The sequence below is a fragment of the Colobus angolensis genome, unplaced genomic scaffold (genome assembly GCF_000951035.1).
Source record: "Colobus angolensis palliatus isolate OR3802 unplaced genomic scaffold, Cang.pa_1.0 Scaffold89, whole genome shotgun sequence".
Taxonomy (NCBI): Eukaryota; Metazoa; Chordata; class Mammalia; order Primates; family Cercopithecidae; genus Colobus; species Colobus angolensis.
Window position 1 is genome coordinate 1,670,739 of NW_012122820.1, and position 8,046 is coordinate 1,678,784.

General features: G+C 49.4%; 1 protein-coding gene across 5 annotated transcripts in view; it reads right to left on the reverse strand.

Moving 5' to 3' along the window:
• The window catches only part of RAD52 (RAD52 homolog (S. cerevisiae)), a 117,774-nt gene that overhangs the window by 40,313 nt on the left and 69,415 nt on the right, over positions 1 to 8,046 (reverse strand). For 3 of the 5 annotated variants that reach the window (XM_011931010.1, XM_011931006.1, XM_011931009.1), the window contains exon 1: positions 6,887 to 7,007. The exons of 1 other annotated variant lie outside the window; for it this stretch is intronic. The gene's annotated coding sequence lies outside the window, so the exon portion shown is untranslated. Of the gene's footprint in view, positions 1 to 6,886; positions 7,008 to 8,046 lie in introns of those variants that run through there. One more of the 5 variants, XM_011931008.1, reaches the window with a different exon arrangement.

Genomic DNA, 8,046 nt, shown 5'->3' on the forward strand with positions numbered 1-8,046 from the left:
AAAAAAAAAAAAAATTACAGAAGAAAACATGAAAGATTATCTTCACAGTCTGAAGGTAGCCAAGATTTCTTAGGACTCAGAAAGCAATAACTATAAAAGAAAATAGAAGAGAAAACTGATTACATCAAAATGTAAAACTTCTGTTCATCACACAACTCTGAGAAAATGAATAGGCAAGCAGACAGAGGACAGGTAACCAGGATATAAAGGTTATATAAATAACTCCTACAACTCAATAAAAAGACACACACCCAATTTCAAATGGTCAAAAGATTTGAGCAGGCACTTCACAATGTATTATACGTTGTCATCAGCACAGGAAAAAGTGCTCAACACCATGAGTGACTGAGGACTAAAATTAAGACCATGACACACCACACCCATCAGAGTAACTAAAACGACTGACAACACCAAATGTTGGCAAGGACACAAAGCGACTGGAACTCGCATACACGGTTGGCAGGAAACAGGCTGATAACCACTCAGCTGTTAATGCCCACTACTCTTCATGAAAAAGAAAGGACGACTCCAAGGACTGAGCCACAGGCCCAGGGAGCAGAGCAGCAGAGGCCCAATCCCAGGCCTTGAGCCCTATTGGTTTTCTGAGACGAAGTCTTGTTCAGTTGCCCAGGCTGGAGTGCAGTGGCACAATCTCGGCTCACTGCAGTCTCCGTCTCCCAGATTCAAGCAATTCTCCAGCCTCAGCCTCCCAAGTAACTGGGACTACAGGCACGCGCCATCATGCCCAGCTAATTCTGATTCTTGTATTTTTAGTAGAGATGGGGTTTCACTGTGTTGCGTAGGCTGGTCTCGAACTCCTGAGCTCAAGTGATCCACCCGCCTCAGCCTCCCAAAGTGCCAGGATTACAGGCGTGAGCCACCGCACCCGGCCTATTGGGTCTTTATAGATCTTGAATATCAGTCTTTTGTCAAATAGGTCCCTGTGCTTCCCCATTTGTTTTCTTACAGTATCTGTGATTACATTTTGATGTAATCAATCATATTGATCTGTGTGTGTGTGTGTGTGTGTGTGCGCGCTTTTTTAAGTGACTCTATGGCATCCTGAGCCCTAAGAAACCTTTGCACACACTCAGATCATGGAGATATTCTCATCTTCTAAAAGCCTCACGGTTCTCTAATTTTGGAAATAGGTCTAGGCTGGGTGCGCTGGGTGCAGTTGCTCACACCTGTAATCCCAGCACTTTGGGAGGCTGAGGCAGGTGGATTGCATGAGGTGAGGAGTTCAAGACCAGCCTGGCCAACATCGTGAAATTCCATCTCTACAAACAACACAAAAATTAGCTGGTCCTGGTGACATGTTCCCTAGCTACTAAGGGGGATGAGATGGAAGGCTTGCTTCAGCCTGGAAGGTGGAGGCTGCAGTGAGCTGAGATCACTCCACTGCACTCCAGCCTGGGTGACAGAACGAGACTCTGTCTCAAAAAAAAAGGAAGAAATTAGGCCGGGTGTGGCAGAAAGAAACTAGGCCTGGTGCAGTGGCTCAAGCCTGTAATCCCAACACTTTGGGAGGCCAAGGCAAGCAGATCACCTGAGGTCAGGAGTTCGAGACCAGCCTGACCAACATGGAGAAACCTCGTCTCTACGAAAAATATAAAATTAGCCAGGTGTGGGGGTGCGTGCCTGTATTCCCAGCTACTTGGGAGGCTAAGGCAGGAGAATCGCTTGAACCTGGGAGGCAGAGGTTGCAGTGAGCCGAGATTGCACCATTGCACTCCAGCCTGGGCAACAAGAGTGAAATTCTTGTCTCAAATGTCTCAAAAAAAAAAAAAAAGGAAGAAAGAAAGAAATTAAGTAGCCAGGAGTGGTGGCTCACGCCTGTAATCCCAGCACTTGAGGCTGAAGTGGAAGGATCGCTTGAGGCTCAGGAGTTCAAGACAAGCATAGGGAACATTAGTCGGGCATGGTGGAGCATGCCTGTAGTCCCAGCTACTCAGGAAGCTGTGCTGGGAGGATCACTTGAGCGGGGGCGAGAAGGGGGTCAAGGCTGTAGTGAGCCATGATCACACCACTACACTCCAGCCTGGGCAACACAGGAAGATTCTGTCTCAAAAAAGAAAGAAAGAAATTAAATATATACCTGTCACATGATCCCAAAATTCTGACAGGTGTTTTCCCAGAGGAAGTAAAAACATGATCAAAAAAAAAAAAAAGTCGGGGTAGAAGGGAGAGAGCCTGGACTAGGATAGTGGCTATGGTAAGAAATCATGAATTCAAGATATTAAAAAGGTAAAGAATGGCAAAGATGTTTTATTCTTCTCCATTTCCTTATCACCTAAAAGCATTTCTTTTTTTGAGAAGGAGTCTCACTGTGTTGCCCAAGCTGCAGTACACTGGCGCAATCTCGGCTCACAAAAGCATTTCTTACTCTATGTGGAGGGCTGAAGAAGCGGGTCAGGGGACTCTGGATATAAAGTACAAGACAGATATGTGACAAGATGACGGGTGAGATTCTGATTGTGAAGGTCAAGAATGGCTCGATGGACAAGACTGGAGCAAGTTTCTTCTATGTTCATTGATGAACACAGTGCTATAACGTTCATGGTACTTAAAAAGAATTGGCAGAAGTAGAAAGAAATGGCCGGGCGCGGTGGCTCACATCTGTCATCTCAGCACTTTGGGAGGCCAACGCAGGCAGATCACCTGAGGTCATGTGTTCGAGACCAGCCTGGCCAACACGTTGAAACCTCGTCTCTACTAAAGATACAAAACTTAGCGGGGCGTGGTGGTGGGTGCCTGTAATTCCAGCTCCTCAGGAGGCTGAGGCACGAGAATCACTTGAATCTGGGAGGCAAAGGTTGCAGTGAGTTGATATCACGCCACTGCACTCCAGCCTGAGCAAGAGTGAGACTCAGTCTCAAAAAAAAAAAAAGTAGAAAAAAATTTTTAATTGAAAAGAAATCTCAAAATATTGTTACTTCTAAATAGCCTTATGCAGCTCATCACAGTCTGAAGTATGTCTTTTTTTTTTTTTTTTTTTTTGGAGCTGCTCCGTTGCCCAGGCTGGAGTGCAGTGGCGCAATCTCAGCTCACTGCAACCTCCACCTCCCAGGTTCAAGTGATTCTCGTGCCTCAGTCTCCCGAATACCTGGAACTACAGGCATGCACCACCGCACCCAGCTAATTTTCTGTATTTTTAGTAGAGACAGGGCTTCGCCATGTTGGCCAGGTTGGTCTTAAACTCCTGACCTCAGGTGTGCTGCCCACCTCAGCCTCCCAAAATGCTGGGATTACAGGCAAGAGCCACCACACCCGGCCTGAAGTATGTCTTAAAATCTGTGGGAGGGGAACCCGGTAATCTCAGCACTTTGGGAGGCTGAGGTGGGTGGATCACGAGGTCAGGGGTTTGAGACCAGCCTGGACAACATGGTGAAACTCTGTTACTACTAAAAATACAAAAAGTAGCCAGGCATGGTGACGGGCGCCTGTAATCCCAGCTACTTGGGAGGCTGAGGCAGGAGAATCCCTTGAACCTGGGAGACAGAGGTTGTAGTGAGCTGAGATTGCGCCATTGCACTCCAGCCTGGGCGACAAGAGTGAAACTCCATTTCAAAAAAAAAGAAAAAAAAAAACCTGTGGGAACATAGGATTGATTCCCTCACACTATGATCATTTCTCTACACTCCCACACCCAGCCATTAGAGAACTGCAGGGCCACACGCTAATCACTGAATCCCCAACACACAGCACAGTCCCCACCCAGCACAGAGTATGAAGAGCATTTTAGCCTTATTTTAGCTTCTCTCCACATCAAAACTGCCAGTTCAGTATTAAAAATGAGTGCCCTGAGTGAAGAAATGTTAAAAGCTGCAGAGATGGAAAAACATCCACTAGGCTTTCCGCCCTTGAACCACTGCTGAGAGAGTCAATCATCATTATTCAGGGTACTTATGTCCTTTAATGGTATCATGAACACTGAACTAGCAAATACCCAGCCACTGCTCCTAGGGGAAATACAGGCCAATACAGAACCTTGTTTTATGTGTGCTTCTGTTTAAAGACATCTTATTTAATATATATTGTTGATGCATTAACACTGAACTCACAGGCGACAACAAAAGTGGTGCCTGAACAAAGCTAACCTAAAAGCTTATCTTTTCTCTATAAGATACATCACAGCCTTCAACGTGGAAATGCTAGAGAGCACTTCTACTCTTGGAGGCCATTGTAAACAGCAAAATCACCAAAAGCACACACACACAAAAAAAATGGCACTAAGTATACAGCCAAAATAACACTTAGGAATAGTGTTAGATCTGAAACAGGAAGACAGAGTGTCACCTTATCTGAACACAGCTGGGAAAGTGTACAGAGGGCGACTCAAAATTTTTCACAACTATCCTCTCCCACAGCTGGCTCAGTTACCTTTTTCATACACTCATCTCCAACTATACCGTTTATACGAGATAACACGTTTTGGTGTACATTACATAACAGCAACCTCTGACGGTTTCTGACTCCCTGAGAAGACCAGCACACAAACATTTCTCTGCTTGATATCACTATAATGAACGGCCTGAGAAGTGTTGAACTGAGAATAGACGACTTTAAAAAACATTCCGAGAGGGACGCGGTGGCTCCCGCCTGTAATCCCAGCATTTTGGGAGGCCAAGGCGGGAGGATCAACTGAGGTCGGGAGTAACCAACATGGAGAAACCCCTTCTCTACTAAAACTACAAAATTAGCCGGGTCTGGTGGGTCACACCTGTAATTCCACCGACTCGGGAGGCTGAGGCAGGAGAATCGCTTGAACCTGGGAGGCAGAGGTGGCAGTGAGTCAAGATCGCGCCACTGCACTCAGGCCTGGGCAACAAGAGTGAAACTCAGTCCCCCAAAAAACAACAGACAAACAAAAAACAAAACTCCCGCCCAGGCGCGGTGGCTCACTCCTGCAATCCCAGCTTTGGGAGGCTGAGGCGGGTGGATCACCTGAGGTCAGGAGTTCGAGACCAGCCTGGCCAACATGGTGAAACCCCATCTCTACTAAAAATACCAAAAATTAGTTGGGCGTAGTGGCCCGCGCCTGTCAGCCCAGCCACTGAGGAGGCTGAGACAGGAGAGTCGTTTGAACCCGAGAGGCGGAGGCTGCAGCGCGCCGAGATCCGCCATTGCACTCCACCCTGGGCAACAAGAGTGAAACTCCATCTCAAAAAAAAAAAGAAACTCCCCTAAACAATACGAGACCTGAGACCCTTGAATTACCTGACTCAATCCAAGAGTTAAACGCTAGTTTCCAAAAACTAAAGTTTTGAATGTCTGTGCCTCAGGTTGCGAGTTCCGTGGAGGACTAGACCTAGAAAGCCTAGAAAACCACCAATATCCATCCAATCACGGAGACACAAATGTGGTATATCCACATAATAAATAATTCAGCTATCTAAAAAATGAAGTTGATACATGCTACATACAACATAGATGAACTTTGAATCACTGTATTAAGTGAAATAAACCAAACAAAAGAACAAATAGTGTATAATACAGTACTGAGAACAGGTAAATTCACACATTAGTGCTGCTGGGAGGAGGAGGACATAATGAGTGTCTGCTAATGGGTTTCAGGGTTTCTTTTAGGGATGATAAAAATGTTCTGGAATCAGACAATGGCGGTGGTTGCACAACCCTGTGAATATACCAAAGCCACTGAATTGCACACTTTAAAAGGGTGAATTTAGACTGGACATGATGGCTCACACCTGTAATCCCTGCACTTTGGAAGGGCGAGGAGTTGAGACAAGCCTAGCCAACCTGGTGGAAAATACAAAAATTAGCTGGGTGTGGTGGCGTGTGCCTGTAATTCCAGCTACTCGGGAGGCTGAAGCAGAAGAATCGCTTGAACCCAGGAGGCGGAGGTTGCAGTGAGCCGAGCCGGCGCCACTGTACTCCAGCCTGGGCAACAGCGCGAGACTACGTCTCTATTTTTTAAAAAAGGGGGTGAATTTAATTGTATGTGAATTATATCTCAACTTTTTTTTTTTTTTTTTGAGATGGAGTCTCGCCCTGTCCCCCAGGCTGGAGTGCAGTGGTGCCATCTCGGCTCACCGGTGGGCAACCCCTGCCTCCCGGGTTCAAGCGAATCTCATGCCTCCGCCTCCCGAGTAGCGGGGATTACAGGCGCCGCCACCAGGCCTGCCTATTTTTGTATTTTTTAGTAGAGACAGGGTTTCGCTATGTTAGCCAGGCTGGTCCAGAACTCCTGGCCTCAAGCGATGCTCCCGCGTCAGCCTTCTAAACTTCTGAGATTACAGGTGAGACACCGCGCCAGACCTCCAATCTCAATTTGGTAACAAGGCTCAATACTCAGCTAAACTGAGCGTCAAATTTTTATTTATTTATTTTCCCCGTGACAGGGTCTCGCTCTGTCGCCCGGGGTGCAGTGTCGTGGTACGGGTGCGATCCCGGCTCACCACAGGCTCGACCTCCCGGGAACAGGCGGGCAGGCCGCCACCATGCCCGGCGTCAAATTCCTTTTAAATCAATCATTTCTTCCCAGCGTCCCCCGCTCCCTGCAACTCAACTTCGTTTAGCTGTTAACACCAACTTCAGCTTCCCCACGCCTGTCTCCGGGCAGCGTCTCCAGGGAAGCGCCACCACGGACACCCGGCTGTCCGCACCGCGGCGGGGTCCCGGCGCGCTGGTGCCCGGTGTCCCGTACCCCGCCTTCCTGCCCATCTCTCAGGAAGCCCCGGTACTGAGCCCCTCACTGCGCCGGTGAACGAGAACAGGCCTCTGGACTCAGCATCTCTAGGCTGAGACCTCAGGATCAGCTCCACCGCAGCCCCAGCTTCTCGACTCGGAAGCTGAGCCTTGCCACGCTCCACACCCACGGCCAGAACCACCCCGAGGGAAGCCGCTCTCCTCCCCCACTTACGCGCCTCCGGCAGCGCGCGGTGCACGCAGGGAGCTCGATCTAGGCTACGGACAAGGGGAAGAGCGCTTAGATGGAGGCCGCGCAGAGGAGAATGGGAAGGGTGTGCGAGGGTCTCTGGGAAGAAGGTCCCAACCCAGGCCCAGCGCCGGACGGCAAAAAAAGACAGACCGGAGGAGGAACCGTAAATCAAGTAGGAGGGGAAAAGAGCCGCAAAGCCGTCTGCGGCAGCCGTAAAGCAACCTGCGGGCGCAGCACTGGCGTCTACGTGCTGAGCCGCTCGGCCTGCCCCTTCCCGGCGCGCGCTCTGCCTCCTACTTCCCTCCAGCTTCCCTCGGTCCGCGGCCGTCGGATCTCTGCTGCCCCCTGGTGGGCTCGGGGGTTTCGTCAGGCCTTCAGGGGCAAGTGAGGCCGGCGTGGTTCCCACTTCACATGCCCGGCGCCCGTTAGGATGCGGGGCCCACCGGTGCACAGTTGGGAAGATCTTAGGCAGAATGGTTGTCGGAGACTTTCCCAGATTCCGCCCGGGCCGAGGCAGCGGTGGACCTGGTGGTTCCGGAGGCCCCTCACCACCGCCGCGCACATCCAGTCGTCACCGGATGGCGCCTTCGGTTAGCGACGACTAGCGGGGAAATGGAGAAGTGCGGCTTGGCGAGGTCCTCTCGAGAATGCCCCTGGGGCCGGCGCGGCGGCTCAGGCTGTAATCCCCGCACTTTGGGAGGCCGAGGCGGGCGGATCATGAGGTCAGGAGTTCGAGACCAGCCTGATCAACATGGTGAAACCCTGTCTCTACTAAAAATACAAAAAATAAACCTAGCGTGGTAGCGGCCCCTGTAATCTCAGCTCCTCGGGAGGCTGAGGCAGGAGAATCGCTGGAACCCGGGAGGCGGAGGTTGCGGTGAGCCGAGATCGCGCCTCTGCACTCCAGCCTGGGCGACAGAGCAAGACTCCGTCTGGGAAAAAGATAGATGGATGGATGGATGGAAAAAGATGGATGGATGGATGGATGGATGGATAGATGATTGATAGTCCAACCTCAGAAAGGAAAAGGGCCTTCTATGTATAAAAATTGAGCAATAAATCATAAAGTAAAAGGATAAATGTAACTACCTACATAAAACTTTTTAAACTTATGTTTAAAAAAAACACTTTTTTTTTTTTTT